Below are 18,243 nucleotides of genomic sequence, written 5' to 3'. Positions count from 1 at the left end.
GTACCAGCCATATACTAAGGGCCAGTATGCATCAGGAGAAGATATCTTCCAAAACTTCCTATAGGCTAGAAAATGGATGTGGGATGCTGGAGATGGAACCCAGGGTCTGGATATGTTGGGTGCCCGACCACTGAGCTCCATCTCCACCCCTACATATCCTCATTGTAATGATGCAAGTAGCTACCATAGGACATCAGTAGGTGTTGAAGATTAGTGCCAATTTCTGTATGATAACCAGTTAAAGTGAAATTAATTATGCAAAAAGATTGCCTCTCTTCTTTAATATCTGTATAGTTGATACTTGATTGACTTGTTCACCTTTCATTGCAGACACAGCCATACTGCAAAGCTAACGAAAGCCAAAGGTAGAGGAGAAATGGGACAGCATTGGCTATGACATGTTTCCAAGTCCTCAATGGCCCAGGAATAATAGGACAAGAAACCTGTGTTGTTGGTTTCTTGGGACTCATGACTGTAATGCTAACTACTCTGGAGGCTGAGATCTGAGGATTGCAGTTTAAAGCCAGCCTAGGCAGGAAAGTCTATGAGACTTTTATCTCCAATAAATAACTTAGAAAAAGCCAGAAGTGGTGCTGTGGCTCAAGTTGTAGAGTGCTAGCCTTAAGCACAAAGAAGCTCAAGGACAGTGCCCAGGTCCTGAGTTCAAGCCCCAGGACTTCCAGGAAAAGAAAAGGAAAGGAAGAAAGAAAGGAAGGGAGGGAGGGACGGAAGGAGGGAGGGAGGGAGGGAGGAAGGAAGGAAGGAAAGAAGAAAGGAAGGAAGAAAGAATGAAAGAAAGAAAGGAAGCTGTGTGAATGGATTCATTTGTCCTAACTCCAAATTCATGAAACTCATCTGAGTAGATTGCTGTGGCTCTTTCCAAGTAATGATAATCCTGTACTGAGTATGCCACAATGGTGCCGGACCTGGTGACATATGCCTAGGACCTGGTGACATATACCTGCCAGGACCTGGTGACATATACCTGCCATCCCAGCACAGCAGAGGCAGAGTCAGGACAATCAACAGTTTGTAAAATAAGTCTTTAAAAAAATGCAAGGCCTTGGTGACTCATGCCTTTAATCTAGCTACTCAGGTAGCTGAGATCTGTGAATCATGGTTCAAAGCCAGCCTACGCAGGAAAGTTCTGGAGAACTCTTATCTATAATTAGCAACAACAAGCCAGATAGAGTGTGGCTCATGTGGTAGAGTGTCAGTATTGAGTGAAAACGCTAAGGGACAGTTATGTGAAACAGAGTTTAAGCCCCAGTACCAGCATAGAAAAGAAAAAAAATGTTATGTCACGATGTTGATCCTCTATGCAAAATACAAGAAGTCAAAATCACAGTGGATCTTCCAAGAAAAGCAGAAAATCAACAAAGCTTGGTGGGCTAGTTCTTCATTTCCTCATCAGTGATCAGTGATTCTGCACTTGGAATGTTTATCTTGGTACAACTTGCCACCTACATACCACAAAGAGGTAGTGTGGAATTACAATAATGTCTTAAAGTGCTTTGAGACAGGCATGAAATGTTTGTTCTCTAACATAGGTACAACCTCATGGGTAGCATTTGCTACTCTCCAAATCACTTTAACTTAGGTAAATACATGATTTCCAAATCACAGCTATTTGTTCTCAGTTGTACTATAGCTCCTCCATCTCCACGTGCTATTCATGCTGGTTGCCAGAATCCAGTCTCAGGGATCTTACTGCCTATCCATGTAGTACAAGTAGGAGGGGATTTTGTTTCTTTTTGGTCCTGCTGGAATTAGAACCCCAGCCCTCCCAGTATGCTCTAGCATCTACCACTGAGTGACAAAGGGTTTTGTTTGTTTAGGAGATAGACTCTCACTGGTTTGTTTGTTTAGGTGATAGAATCTCCCTGTTACTCTTTGGAATTATTTTATTTTTAATTTTAATTTTATTTTATTTATTTATTTTTGGTCAGTCATGGGGCTTGAATTCTCGGTCTGGACACTGTCCCTCAGCTCTTCAGCCAGCACTCTACTACTTGAGTCAAATGCCACTTCCAGTTTTAAGAGTCTTATGGACTTTCCTGCCCAGGCTGGCTTTGAACCTCAATCCTCAGATCTCAGCCTCCTTAGTAGCTAGGATTACAGGCGTGAGCCACTGGCACCTGGCTGATACCTGTTACTCTTTTTTTTTTGTCGGTCGTGGGGCTTGAATTCTGGGCTTGGGCCCTGTCCCTCAGCTCTTCAGCTCAAGGTGAGCGCTCTACCACTTGAGCTACCGGGCCACTTCCGGTTTCCTGGTGGTTTATTGGAGATAGGAGTCTCACGGTCTCTCCTGCCCGGGCTGGCTTTGAACCGCGATCCTCAGATCTCAGCCTCCTGAGTAGCGAGGATTACAGACGTGAGCCACCAGCACCTGGCACCTGTTACTCTTTGGGGCTCAATCAATCTTTTCATCTCAACCTCCAGGAATAGCTGGGATTATAGGCATACTTGGGCCATTATAGACATATTTTATCATGCCTGGCCAAAAAGGAGTTTTCTAAAAAACATATGGGACTTAACTGAGCTTCTGAATCTTTATTCCACATTCTTTGTGATCTGAGAGAGGAAAGCTTTTTTGCTCGAGGCTAGTACTCTATCTACCACATGAGCTATAGCTCCATTTCTGTCTTTTGAGTATTTAATTGGAGATAAGCGTTTCATGGACTTCCTGCCTTTTGGCTAGCTTTGAACTGTGATCCTCAGAACTCAGCCTTGAGAGTAGTTAGGCATAAAGTGCCTACTTCACTGTTCACTTTTTAAATTAGGAAGACTCTTATTGTAAACATTAATTTAAACAAAGCAGAGTACCTAGATGATGAGAGTGTACCCTTAGATTAGTTGTTCTTGGCAGCTGCACTGTAAAACCACGTGTCAGCTGTGTGTGTATTTTATACACACCTGAATTCTGTTCAAAGATATACTGATTCTAGGCACTGGTGGCTCATGCCTGTAATTTTAGCTACTCATGAGGCAGAGATATGAGGATCTTGGTTCAAAGACAGCCTGGACAGGAAAATTTGTGAGATGTCTCTGTCCAATTGACCACCATAAAAGCTAGAAGTGGAGCTGTGGCTTAAGTCTTAGAGCAATGGCCTTGAACAGAAAGTGCAGGGATAGCATACAGACCCTAAGTTCAAATCCTAGACATCCCCTTGCCCCCCCCCACACACAAAGATATCCCAATGCCACCTTATTGTCACAGTGTAATTAAAATATACAACAAGTGTAGTCACTAATAAACCAAAAATGGAGAACCATGGAAACATTTTTTTTTTTTTGGTCAGTTGTGGGGTTTAAACTATGGGCCTGAACGCTGTCCCTGGGCTCTTCAGCTCAAGGCGAGCGCTCTACCACTTGAGCTACAGCGCCACTTCTGGTTTTCTAGTGGTTTATTGGAGATAGGAGTCTCAGGGTCTTTCCTACCCAGGCTGGCTTTGAACTGTGATCCTCAGATCTCAGTCTCCTGGGTAGCTAGGATTACAGGCGTGAGCCACTAGTGCCCGGCCATGGAAACATTTTAAATCAGAAACCTACAGGACCTGAGATTAAACCCAAACAAAAGAAGGTGTTAAATTATACCATCAAGGTAAGAGTTTGTATTGTTCCTGTTACTAAAACACACTGAAGTGTGAAAGATGATTTTTTATTTGTTAATTTGGGTTTGGCTTTGGGATTTGGTTAGCAACAGCCTTCTTAGCTACGTTTGGTCATAGATTCTTGAGGTGGTCATACTGGAAGTTATTTTATTTTTATTTTTTATTTTATTTATTTATTTATTTTTGGCCAGTCATGGGGCCTGAACTCTGGGCCTGGGCGCTGTCCCTCAGCTCTTCAGCTCAAGGATAGCGCTTTACCATTGAGCCACAGCGCCACTTCCAGCTTTTTCTGTTTATCTGGTGCTGAGGAATCGAACCCAGGGCCTCATGTATGCAAGGCAAGCGCTCTACCACTTAGCCACTTTCCCAGCCCTGGAAATTATTTTAAACAGGTTCTGATGAAGAAATTTCAGAAGTGGACATGGGTAAAGCGATGCTGTTGAGAATCTGGGCCTTTCTTCACTTGGAACTAGATGTCACCTCTTTTCCTGGCAATGCTCATCTCCTTCCACTCCCCTCAGCCACTTTCCTCTTTCTGTCAGCGGGGGTGGGGGGGGGGCGGTGAAGAATAGGAGACAAAATCTAGAGAAAGCTTTATTCTTTTTTGGAGGGGTGCCAGTATTGGGACTTGAACTCAGGGTCTAGGCACTGCCCCTTAGCTTCTTTGTGTGGTAGGCTGAAGCTTTGCAACATGAGCCACAGTTCCACTTCCAGCTTCCTAGTGGTTAATCGGAGATAAGAGTCTCACTGGGCTTTCTGCATGGGCTGGCTTTGAACCAAGATCCTCAAATCTCAGCTTTCTGAGTAGCTAGAATGACTGGTGTGAACCACTGGTGCCCAGCTAGAGAAAGCTTTTTATATGTACTCTGCTATTCACCAGTGAGCCACTGCTTCCTCCTTTAAATAGCCCTGGGTGGAACTTAGTGTGGTGCCTCAGCCTGTATTGTGTTAAGTGCTAGATTAGATAGATTCCCATCCCAGGATAGATCCCTAGCTCTGGCATCTGCCTTTAAATCCCTTACATATGTATTCTTATCATATATAAAGTATTATTCTAAATAGTTATATGTATATATACTATTCTAAACACGCACGTATATCTATATACAATGTTAAACTAGTGATATAAAAGATTGTCACTCAACAAAGCAGTTTATGAGTACAATGCATCTTAATGTCACTTTTTCTATCATTCTCTCCCATCCCTCCCAACCCTAACCCTTTCCTCAATTTTCTTCATTTTGTAGGCTATACATTGAATTTTAGGACTGCACTTCCCCACTTTCTTCTCTTCATTCATCTATCTACCGTCTCTTGACCCCATTCCCTACCTTTCTAGTTCCTGGCATTTATTTTACTGCACTATGAGTAGTCTTTCTAAAGAATTGAGTTCTCTGACTAATGTTAGCATGTCTAAGGTTTTTTCTTTCTTTTTTTTCTTTTTCTTTTTTTTTTTTTTTGCACAAGGAACCTGCTATTAGCTGAGCTGTCCCCTCCACGTTAAAATATTAAAGTCCTAGCCTTCAGTGACTCACAACTTGGCTGGAGATAAGGCCTTTCACAAAGGGATGAAGTTAAAATGAAATTCTTAGATTGGGTCCTAACCCAATCCAACCAGTATCTTTACAAGAAAATCAAACAGATACAGAAACACCAGAGACATGCCTATACAGATACAGAAAAAGGCCTTGTAAGGACACACATAGAAAATGACCAACTGCAAGGCACAATGAGGGGTGCTTTGATCTTAGGCTTACAGACTCCAAAACTATGAGAAAGGAAGTTTCTTTTGCTTCTTTCTTTTTTCTTTTCTTTTGCTCTCTCTCTCTCTCTCTCTCTCTCTCTCTCTCTCTCTCTCTCTCTCTCTCTCTCTCTCTCTCTCTCTCTCTCTCTGTCTCTCTGCCTGGGTACTATCTCTCAGCTCTTCAGCTCAAGGCTAGTGCTCTACCACTTGAACCACAGTGCCACTTCCTTCTTTTGCATTTATCACCCAGACTTGGACATTTTATGGCTGCTCTAGCAGACTAATACTCTAACCAAATGATCAACTGTCTTTTCAAAGGTTAGGTTAGATTTTTTGGGGGGGGGGTTGGGGTGAGGTGGTGGTGTCAGTCATAGGGCTTGAACTTGGGGCCCGGGCACTGTCCTTGAGCTCTTTTGCTCAAGGCTAGTATTCTACCATTTTGAGCCACAGTGCCACTTTAGCTTTTCTGGTGGTTAATTGGAGATATGAGTCTCACGGACTTTCCGCCTCCCAAGTTACTAGGATTACAGGCATGAGTCACCCAGTTCCCTGGCTTAGATTTTTTAACGTTTAGTTGAAGAACTAAAGGACTCTAATCCAGAAAGGCAGTTAAACAAATAAAATACTAATTTGACAGTTGAAATAGCACCTAGCACTCTCTCTCTCCCTCTCCCTCTCCCCATCCCTCTCATTACCAAACATTAAAAGTTCTTTTCATAGAGAAAGACACAGAACTAGTACTTACTCTGTGCAAGGTATTATTCTAAACATACAGAAACTCAGGAATCCTTTTCCCTTCCTTCTTTTTTCTTTCCTTTCTTCTTTCTTTCTCTCTCCTCTTCCTTCCTTCCTTCCTCTCTCTTTCTTTCTTTCTTTTGTTTTTTTGGGAGGGGTCCGGTCGTGGGGCTTGAACTCTGGGCCTGGGCACTGTCCCTCAGCTCTTCAGCTCAAGGCTAGCGCTCTACCACTTGAGCCACAGCACCATTTCCGGCTTTTTTTCTTTTTGCTTATGTGGTGCTGAGGAATCGAATCCAGGGCCTCATGCATGCAAGGCAAGTGCTTTACCACTGAGTCAACTTCCCAGCCCCTCTTTCTTTCTGCAAGGTTTTAGGCAAGGAAAGAACACACAGGAGGAGGTAAAGAAAGGAACGTTTATTGGGGTAAGCTCCTGGGTAAACTCCCTGGTTGGGATCAGAGAGGTGGCACTGAGTCTGGTTGTAGCAGGGTTTATATGGCCAGGGTCAGCAGGAACTTTTAGCATGTAACTTGTTTTGCCAGTTTGAACAGTTTTTAGCTAGTGCTCCCAAAGGACAGGATGATTGGGACAGGTAGTGTATAATTGGGACAGGTGGTGTATAAGGAAGTGGCTTTTCTAAGGGGCTTTTGCCCTCCAGCCGCCTCTCTTTCTTTTTTCTCTCTTTCTCTCTCTTTCTCTCTCTCTCTTTCTTTCTTTCTTTCTTTCTTTCTTTCTTTCTCTCTTTCTTTCTTTCTTTCTTTCTTTCTTTCTTTCTTTCTTTCTTTCTTTCTTTCTTTCTTTCTTTCTTTCTTTCTTTCTTTCTTTCCTCCCTACCACTTGAATAATACTTCCATTTCCAGCTTTTTGTTAGTTAACTGGAGATAGTCTCTGATTTGCCTGGCTGGCTTTGAGCCACTATGCTCAGATCTCAGCCTCCTGAGCAGCTAGGATTACAGGCACAAGTGCCAGTAGCAACTGGCTTCTGGAATTTCTACAGATGGAAAAAAGTGAGGAGCCTAGGGATGTAGCTAGAGCATTTGCCTAGCAAATGCAAGGCCCTGGGTTGGATCCCAGCACCACACCCAAAATAATAGACAGACAGATAGAAAGATAAAAAAAAAAAAACCTCTTAAAGAAAAAAGAAACTGAGGCACAGATTGGTGAAGTTACTTGTACATAGTCAAGTAGCTACCAAATCAGAGCTGAAATCCAAATCCAAACATTTTTGCTTTAAATGGTAAAGACACCAATTCTTCAGAGACTTAATACTTGCTACCCACCCCTCACAACCAAAATCTTTGCAATACCTAGCCAGGGAAATACACCTGGAGTTAAAACCCTAAACTCAGATTCCAACCCTACTTTTATCCACCACCAGGAAGTTTCCTAATCTGATTAATTGACATGTTAATAGATACCTTCTGTGGGGGTAGGCAGAGATGCTGGCATAAAAATGCTTGACAGTGGGATTAGCCCCAGGCATTGCATGTCCTTTTATCTCTAGCTGAAGTGCTTTTTTAAAGGTATTCAGGGGGACTGGCTTCCAGGAAATCCTCTTTGGCTTTACTTCCACTGAAGGGTTCACAGCTCCTTCCTGTGAGGGTTGAATCTACTAGTCCTGACAGTTGAACCGGATCCATCCATCAGTGAGATCGGTCCATTATCCCTGGCCTGCTGAAGCCTCGTGAGCACCAAGGAAGAGGAGAATCACAAAAACTCTCAAGCACTTAACAGAAAGACAGGCGCCCACCAGCCATAGGGGATCTGCGAAATGATCAGACCTCCTTTCTACATTCAGTTCTCCAGTTAGGTTCCTGGTCCTCCATGGTTAGCTTAATGCACCCCAATGAAGGAATCAGCCTTCCCCTCAGCTGCCCCCATTGGATCAGAGGGACTGTGTGGATCTAGTCCAACCTGATTGCAAACTGCTCTTCCCTAGGCCCTGTGGCTTTCTTCAAGTCCCTTACAGTTTATCTCTAGGATTCATGGTTGGCTTTGATTCTGGTCGTTATTGCTTGGGAGGAAGGTTTGTTTGGGCGGTCTGGAGGTCTTCAGCCACTTTTGGCTTTTTCTGCTTATGTGGTATTGAGGAATCAAACCCAGGGCCTCATGCATATAAAACGAGAACAGTCTACCCCTGGGCCACCTTCCCAGCTCCCTCATTGACTATTGGTATGTCTGGTTCGACAGTGCACAGTTAGAGCCACCACACTCCCAGACCTTGAGGAGCAATTATTGATAAAGTGACTGGAATTGTCTTTGCCTCTGTCATCCACCTTTTCAGCTGGTGACAGCAGGTCTGATAACAGCACACAGAGAGGGAGTGGGAACCACCCTTGAAGAACTCACTCTTGTAATCAGCACTCCCCAGGGCAGTCCCATTCCCCTCAGCCCACATTACTGCAGCTGGGCCTGAGTCTCATTAACTCTGTCTCTAGTGTCTCTGTGTGGGAAGTCACTGTGAAGAGGCCCAGTGCAGAGTCTCCCCTCTGGAGCCTAGCTTTGTTTTTGTTTTGGTGCCTGTCCTAAAGCTCGAGCTTGGGGCCTGGGTGCTGTCCCTGAGCTCTTTTTGCTCAGAGCTAGTGCTCTATCAGTAGAGCCATCAGCTTTTTGGTGATTGGAAATAAAAATCTCATGGCCTTTTCCTACCCAGACTGGCTTTGAACCATGATCCTCAGATCTTAGGCTCCTGAGTAGCCAGGCTAGGGCCCTGGTTTTGATATATGTCTGAACATATTCAGAGCCATAGGTTTTGGTTTTCTTGCGCTGATGATTTCTTTCCTTGCTAGTAAAATTTGCAAAAACAAATTATTTTTTAAAAAATTGCACCAGGCCAGCCTAAAATCCAGAGCATATTCTTTAACTGTGCTGTGCGGCCTACTAAAAATGCATGAGCTTGCTTTTCCTTCTCGTTCCCATGAAAATAAACAATCTAAGAAACAGAGCGTTGGCCTTTTCAGAGCCAGATGCTTACTGACTCACTGGGTTGGTTGTTTCTGCTAGTTGATGAGCATGGCACCCAATATTCCAGCCTGACCAGGTGAATGCAACACACCAACACCCCAGATGTACTTGGCTTAATTATATACCCATACCACACATACTGCAGTGGATGGCTCAATAATGTCTGTTCAAACTACAACCAGTCTGGAAGCTATTACAGTCCCTATTTTTAAAAAGTATTCATTTCTCTTAAGTAATTACAAAGAGGTTTCAATTCCAGAAGTCAAGTACAATGCATCATGATCAATGTCACAGCTTCCATCATTCCCACCTATCTTTCCCCACTCAGTCCCTACACTCAAGTTATGTAATTCAATTTTTGCATAATGAATCCTAAATGCCTCATTTTTAAAAAGTTATATATTGTTGGTCATCTAACTGTATAGCTGACCGTACACAATTGAGTTTTTCCTTTGTTTCAGAGAGGATTTCCATACATAATTGCCCACTGAAGTTATGGACTATCCATGAAGCAGTCATCAAAATTAAAAATACTGTTCCAGCGGTTCTTACAAAGAAAACAAATCTCTTGTCCGCAAATTTATGTTGTAGTAACTTGTTTTGACTTTTCGGTGAACTGCTTCTGTTCCTTGTCACTTTCTTTTCCCATAGTCCTTTTTCAGTATTTTATATAATTTTTTGTAAATGCATAAAATAATGTTGTATCGCCATCTACTGGCAATGTTATATAATAGTTACTAATAAGATATTAGTAGCTATTTACAACACAAAATCAAAACCAAAAACCAGTATGCATAAATGTAACCCCTTTGTGCAGCATCTTTACAATAAAACAAAAACAAAAAACAAAAAACCATTACAGGAACTTCTGACAAAAGATAATCTAATTTTCCAAAAGCATCTTCAAAAAGATCTTTTTATGCCTGGGCATTGATGGCTTGTGCCTGTAATCCTAACCCCTTCAGGAGATGATCTGAAGCTTACAGTTCAAAGCTAGACTGGGAAGATTTCCAAATTAATCATCAAAAAGCTGGAAGTAGAGCTGTGGCTCAGATGGTAGAGCACTACTTTTTTTTTTTTTTTTTGGGTCTGGTCGTGGGGCCTGAACTCTGGGCCTGGGCGCTGTCCCTCAGCTCCTCAGCTCAAGGCTAGCACTCTACCACTTGAGCCACAGCGCCACTTCCAGCTTTTTTCTTTTTGCTTATGTGGTGCTGAGGAATCAAACCCAGGGCCTCATGCATGCAAAGCAAGCGCTCTACCACTCAGCCACCTTCCTAGCCCAGTAAAAAAAGCTCAGAGTCAGTACCCAGGTCCTGAGTTTAAGCCCCAAGAAGGGCACAAAAGATCTTCTGATTATTTACAGTTTCCAGACAGTTTTAGTGGTACAGGCAGGCCTGTAATCTCAGCTATTCAGGAGGTAGAGGTAGGAGGATCTTGAGTTCAAACCAGCCTTGTCTAAAAGTTGTTGAGATCCTATCTCAAATATAAAATACAAACAAAAGAAAGAACAGACAGGATGGCTGGAGTGACAGAGTGCTTGGCTAATAGCTAGGAGGCTGTTCATGTTGTTTTTTTAACGTAAAAGCTCACGAGTAATATAAATATCATTTTCACTTTTCATTATAAAGACATATTTTAACATTAACTAACCTGTCTACACTGTAAAATCTATGTAGCAGTTGCTTCGGTAGAAAGCAAAAACAAGCAAATACCCTATCAGTTACTTTTTTTTTTAAGTTCTGGCAATAGAACTCAGTACTTTTCCCATGTTAGACAGGTGCCCACCACTGAGTTACATTCCCAGTCCCTTAAGATACTTAGAGAATTTAGCCTTGTCTTCATATCCTCTCTGAACCATCTTTATTTCACCTAAAAATAACAATGTTCGTTGAAATAAAGGAAAGAAGTGGACATTGGGAATGGATCAACTTTTCTTTGTTGTTTGCATGGGTTTTGAAGTCAGGACCTTGCACTTGTTTGGCTGGTGCTCTGCCACTTGAACCACACTGCCAGCTGACTTTGTTGGTTAGTTTGGAGCTGGAGCCTCATAGACTTTTCTGTCTGTGGTGATACTGAAATGTGATTGTCTGGATCTCAGTCTCCTGAGTAGCTAGGACTACGAATGTATTGGTATGTACTCAGGGTTTTGTGTGTTTGGATTTTTCCCCCCACATCTAGCTGGATCCATTTTTATTTATTTATTATTTTGTTTTTATAGGTTGTAGGGCTTGAACTCTGGGCCTGGGCGCTGTCCCTCAGCTCTTCAGCTCAAGGCGAGTGCTCTACCACTTGAGCCACAGTGCCACTTCCAGTTTTCAGAGTGGTTTATTGGAGATAAAGAGTCCCACGGTCTTTTCTGCCCAGGGTTGGCTTTGAACTGTGTTCCTCAGATCTCAACCTCCTGAGTAGGATTACAAGTGTGAGCCACCAGTACCTGGCTTGGATCCATTTTTAAATAACAATCCTGCCTTGGAGTTTCATGACCAATTATACTGATTACAGAAACCAACTTCCTATAAAGATAATACAAACAAGGCTGTCTACATGAGCTGAGTGGATGGCAAGGTTTTCAAGAACAGGAGCTAAATAATGTTGCTGAGGTGTAAGAGACCAGGAATCAGAATGACTATAAATTAAGAGTGGAGAAAGGCCTTGTCTCTAATAGGCAAACCCTGTTTCAGATGGTAAAACAATTTTATAGTATCAATTCATAATGAAAATAATTTTTTGTTATGTTTGAATAGAATGCAAAGGGCACAAGGTAGCTGGATAGGCAAACATCCTCTCTCTTACACAGAGAAAGGTCCTTCACCCACTACAGCCTCCCTTCAGGAAGTGGTCCCAGAGGTTAGGGGGGAACACAGCATCAGTGACTCAGTATCTTCCAGTGCAGTGATGGGTGTGCCCATTTTCCCAAAGCCAAAGGGAAACCAGACATTTAGATTCAAATAAAATATGAACCAAGCGAAGCAAGCTTGCTTATAATCTTGACAGATTTGAAAGATTAGCCTTGACATTAAATATATCCTTGGTGTATTACTATTTCAATACATGCAAAGCTTCCCAGGAAATTCAGATTGCCTAAAACACTCTTTTTTGTTTGTTTGTTTGTCAGTCATGGGCCTGGCTACTGTCCCTCAGCTCTTCAGCTCAAGACTAGCGCCCTACCACTTGAGCCACAGCACCACTTCTGGCTTTTTCTGCTTATGTGATGCTGAGGAATCAAACCCAGGGCCTCATGTATGCAAGGCAAGCACTCTACCACTGAGCCACCTTTCCAGCCCCTAAAACACTCTTCTGTTAATTCCTGAAAGACTACTATTATTATTTGTGTCAGTACTGGGGCTTGAACTCAGGGCCTGAGGCCTATCCCTTAAGCTTTTTTACTCAAGACTATCATTTTACTACCTGAGCCATAACTCTACTGCTGAGGTGTGTGTGTGTGTAATTGGATATGAGAGTTTCACAGACTTTGCTGGTGTGTGTGTGTGTGTGTGTGTGTTAATTGGATATGAGAGTTTCACAGACTTTCCTTCCAGGCTGGCTTCAAACAGTGATCCTCATATCTCAGTCTACTGAGTAGTTAGGATTTTAGGCATAAGTGCCACCAGCAACAGGGCCCTAAAGGATTTTTTCTTTTTGGTTGTGGGTCTTGAACTCAGGGCCTTGGTGCTGTCCCTGAGTCTCTTTGTGTTCAAGGCTAGCACTCTACCACTTGAACTACATACAGCACCTGGCTTTTGACTGGGTAATTGAAGAGTCTCACGGGGACTTTTCTGCCCAGGCTGGCTTTGAACTTCAATCCTCAGATCTCAGCCTCCTGAGTAGCTAGGATTACAGGCACAAGCCACAGATGCCTAGCTCCTGAAGGATTTTCTAAGCTATTTTCAGATCATTATGCTTGATCTTCCTCTCATCCGTTTCTCCCTTATCCTAATTTTACTTTTAAAAGTCACTGGAGGAGTACAAGTGTCACTGAAGGACCTGTCAACCATTTCCACCTATTCTGTTAAGTGAAAAGTGAACCTTTAGTCAAGGTTTATACTTAAAATGTCCCAAACCATGGAATGCTCTGCCATAATCATAATTCTAGGTATTTTAACTTCAGTTTTCTTAACTGCCATATTAACCATACTATAGGATTTTTAAAAGCTATGTCACAGGCTGACAGTTCTTCCCCTGCCCCCCAGCCCCCAACCCTCACCCCACCAGCCTCAGGCTCTCACTTGGCTTTTTCTACTCATGGCTGGTACTCTATCCCTTGAGCCACACCTCCAGTAACTGTTTTCCGGTTCATTATAGATGTGTCTTCCAGACTTTTTGTCCAGGATCCTCAGATTTCAGCCTCCTGCGTAGTTGGATTACAGGTATGAGCCACCAGTACCTGATTTTAGCAGCTTCTTTGGTAAACTGTGCACCTGTCTCTAACTCCAGGCAGATTCCACTGTCACTGGAGATCATAACTATAATAGTGGGTTTATAAGTAACTAAAACTATCCTCTATAAATAGTGAATGTCAAAATCAGTGGGAAGTAACAGATAAAATGTGGTTGAGTTAGCTCAGGGCACTGATCATTAAAACACTAGTCTCTCGGTTCTATTTTTGTACCACAAGGGAAGGGGGCATTGGCAAAGTTTCAGATTTCCTAGAGTCCCTTAGGACTATATGAAATGGAATCTGTTTGAGGAGCCTGGTGCAATGGCTCACATCTGTAATCCTCCTTTTTCAGGAAGCTGAGATATAAAGAGAATCAAAGCCAGCCTGAGCAGGAAAATCTATGAGACACTACATCTTCAATAGACCACCAAGAAGGCAGAAGTGGACAGAGCTCTAGCTTTGTGTGCAAAAGCTAAGGGATTGTGCTCAGGCCCTGAGTTCACCCTATGATCAACAAAACAAACAAAAAAACCCCAACAGTCTGGCCCGTTTCACTTATTCCTCTCTACCTTCACTTCCAGGGGAATCTGGTGCAAAATTAATTAGTGATTCTTTTTTGTAGGCAGGGAGAGGAATATTATGTAGTGTAAAACAGACAGTAGCTGTTTTGTATGGTTAGGTAATTCCTAATTATTCATGCATTATGCATTCACCTTCCAAAAGTGTTTCTTTCTCTGCATTCTTCTCAATTTTATGCTCCTTATATATTTTGCCAGCAGTGTGATTTGAACTCAGGTTCTCCTAACTGCTTCCTTCTCAGGGGGAATTCTACCACTTGAGCCATACCTCTTGCCTGGCTTTGTTTTGTTTTGTTTTTTTCCACAATTGTTTTGGAGATGGAGACTCTGGGACTTTTTTGCCTGGACTGGTCTTGAAATGTCTCCTGGGTAGCAGGGATTACAGGCATGTTACCAGTACCCAGGTGCTTCATGCCTTCATCCTTATACTGTCATTTAATGTCCTTTTATTGTCATTTAAATGAGCAAAGTGGATGGCATGTGTTTAATCCATTTAGACAGAAACTCTGGCATAGACTGCAATAATAATAATATATTAAAATAGTTTATATATTTATATATAAATATATATTTACATATTAAAATCATTTATACGACAGGTGTGGAGAGGTATTTGTCGGTACTAGGGCTTGAATTCAGGGCCTCACATTGTCACTTGGCTTTTTTTGCTCAAACTTGGTGCTCTTCCACTTGATCCACACCTCCACTTTCAGCTTTTTGCTGATTAATTGGAGATAAGAGTGTCTTGGATTTGTCTTACTAGGTTGGTTTTAAACCACAATCCTCAGAACTCAGCCTCCTGAGTAGCTAGGATATAGACATGAGCCACCAGTGTCTGGAAATAAAAGTTTTGAAGACATACACAATACAGATATGCTGAGCTCATTACCCAGCAGTCCCCACTGGCCACATTCAGTAGTTACCAACCCATGGCCATTCTCCTCACATCTCTATCTCTGCCCTTTGCCCTTCCCAGCTTATTTTGAGGCAAATTCCAAACTTCATTTATAAATCAATTATGGATCTGAAGTCCTTATGTAACCCCCTCTAGAAAATGAATTTCTGATTAGGGTACTTCAATTGCTCACTAATTCCCCTACAGTGTGAATGCCTAATTAGAGTTCTTCAAATGGGAACAGCCCCTAGGGTGTAGATGAAAGCTAATCTATTTGCCCACACATTGGGGACTAGTCATACTAAAGTAGTTGAAAGTGAATCACCATACAGACCCCCTAAACACTGTGAAACTCAAATGACTGAGAACTACTGGGTTTTGTTGTATGACTAGCAGAGGATTAAGAGAGAAAATACTCGAGTTGATATGTTTTACTCTTGGGAGAAGAGAGTTATCAGGGGGCAAAAAAGGTATTTTGTGGATCTGTCTCCACAAAATACCTTTTAATGGCTGTTCTTGTGGAAATGTGTACAATGCTTTTGTGCTCACCTAAGAGAATTCTCTCAATGTGGGAAGAGTTCAGAATGACCTTGGGGGGATAGAGAGAGGAAAAGGTGACACAAGTTGACAAAGAGAGGGTCAGGCCGTGACTCCTGCCATTGCGTCACAATCCTCTTTCACGTAAGTGGTAAAAGAAAGGCTGTGTCTGCTACTCTCCTGGGCAGGGGAGGTTTTAAATCCCTTGTACCACTGAATCTTTTGATAGTCTGAAATTTGTGGACTCCCTCTCGGAATAATAATAGTGGATTTTTTTTTGGGGGGGGGCATTTCTGGGGCTTGAACTCAAGGCTTGAGCACTATCCCTGAGCTGCTTTTGCTCAAGGCTAGCACTCTACCATATGACCCACAGTGACACTTCTGCATTTTTCTGTGTATGTGGTGCTGAGGAATCAGGCAAGCACTACCACTAAGCCACATTCCCAGCGCACTTCTCTTTTTTCTTTCTGTGTTGGCTGTAAGACTGTGTGCTGTCCTTGAGCTTTTTAGCTCAAGGCTAGCACTCTAACCACTTTGTGCCACAGCTGCAATTCTGGTTTTTGAGTGGTTAATTAGAAATAAGAGTCTCATGGGGACATTTCTGCCTGGTCCGGCTTTGAGTCACATCCTCAGATCTCAGCCTCTTAAGTAGCTAGGATTATAGTTGTGAGCGAGCATAGCCTGGCATTGAAATCATTTTCTTAAATACATAAAAGAAAATACACAGGATTAAAAAGAAGCCAATTATGTTACAGTATAGTTACCAAAATATTTTAAACATGTGATGCAACAATAAAAATTGTTCTTTTATTGACACATTAAGTAACAAGATCTTGTGGCAGGTATAATTAATATAACTTGGAAGTGGGAATGAGTATAAACTATTTTGAGATATCTGCAACAACTCTAAGGTGATACAAAAATAAGTAAATTCTTTAGGTGACAAATTCATAGGAATTGCTGGTTTGTTTGTTTTGTTTTGTTCAGTCATTGGGCTTGAAGTCATGGCCTGTATGCTGTCCCTGAGCTTTTCACTAAAGGCTAGCACTCTACCATTTTGAGCTACAGTGCCACTTCTGACTTTCTGATGATTAATTAAGGTAACAGTGCCATGGACTTTCTTGCCCAAGCTGGCTTTGAACCACAATCCTGATCTCAGCCTTCTTCCTGAGTTGTTAGAATTACAGGCGTGGGCCACCAGTGCCCAGCTTACACTAGGTTCATTGCTTCTTATGTTCACCATGGAGGGAGTGTTCATTTGAAGTGAGCGTAAATAAGCCCCTTTTCTCTGATCCAAGTTTAAAAAACATCTTCCACTCAAAAACTGTATGTACAAGCTCTCTTCCTACCAAGGAACCCCAGAATCTTGGCTAAGACTCTAATGCCAGGGGAGTTCAAATGAGTGGTTTATGTTGTAAAGTCCATAACAGTCTATGCTGGACATAGAAATGCAAGGATAAAGAAGCCACATTTGGGGCTGGGGAATGTGGCTTAGTGGTAGAGTGCTTGCCTAGCATGCATGAAGCCCTGGGTTCGATTCCTCAGTACCACATACACAGAAAAAGCTGGAAATAGTGCTGTGGCTCAGGTGGTAGAGTGCTAGCCTTGAGCAACAGAAGCTCAGGAACAGTGCTCAGGTCCTGAGTTCAAGTCCCTGGACTGGCAAAAAAAAAAAAAAAGATTCCATATTTGGCAGGTACAATGACAATTTACTGTGCTCAGGAGTCCAGGAGAGGGACAGAGGTCTCTTGGAAGAGGGATGCCTGAAATGCAAATGTATATAGAGATATGTGTATCTATATTTGATTTGAAATCAAAGTGAACTTGGATCTTAGTATGGTGGTGCACAATGGAGATTGTGGGCGAACTGTCCCTATTTTTCTCTCCATCTTGCCTTGGGGTCAATCTATGTTACAGCATGAGATGCCCTTCACTCCTCAACACACGTACACAGTTCTTTCCTATGAGCCTCTTTCTTATTTAGGCAGTACTGGGGTTTGAACTCAGGGCTTTAGGTACTCTGGTGGAACCATACCTCCAAGTCCTTTTTGCCTTTGTGTGTGTGTGTGTGTGTGTGTGCCGTGTGTGTGTGTGTGTGTGTGTGTGTGTGTGCGCGCGCGCGCGCGCAGGTCCTGGGGTTTGAATTCAAGGCCTGGGTGCTGTCGCTGAGCTTATTTTTTTCTTAACACTCTACCAAATTGAACCACAGGTCCACTTCTGGCTTTATGGTAGTTGGTGATAAGAGTGTCATGGACTTTCTGCCCTGGCTGGTTTTGAACCTTGATCCTCAAATCTCAGACTCCTGAGTAGTTGTGGTTATAGGCATGAGCCGTCAATATCCAGATTTGTGATTTTTTTTTTAATACTTCAGGAAGCTTGATGAAGAACTCCGTTTATCACTTAAATCTCTTGATCTTACATAGCAATAAATAACATCCATCACTGGTAAAATTCAATATATCAAATCAGAAACTTCATGTAAGGACATGTTAAACTCTTCCCATCTACGTCTTCAGCAGTCAGACATGACATGCACACCATATTATTCTCCCCTTTTCTTTTGGATCTCTCCCACCCCCTTTTTTTGGTGCCAGTCCTGGGTCTTGAACTCAGGACCTTGGCACTGTCCCTGACCTTTTCTTGCTCAAGGCTAGCATTCTATCACTTAAACCATAGCTCCATTTCTGGCTTTTGGATAGTTTGTTGAGACAAGAGTCTCGCAGGTTTTCTGGCCAGAGCTGGCCTTAAACGGCTATGCTACCTCAGCTTCCTGTGAAGCTAGGATTACAGGCATGAG

Source organism: Dipodomys merriami, unplaced genomic scaffold (genome assembly GCF_024711535.1).
Source record: "Dipodomys merriami isolate MVZ:Mamm:240054 unplaced genomic scaffold, mDipMer1.0.p SCAF_700, whole genome shotgun sequence".
Classification (NCBI taxonomy): domain Eukaryota; kingdom Metazoa; phylum Chordata; class Mammalia; order Rodentia; family Heteromyidae; genus Dipodomys; species Dipodomys merriami.
Note: the sequence above shows the minus strand (reverse complement) of the source record.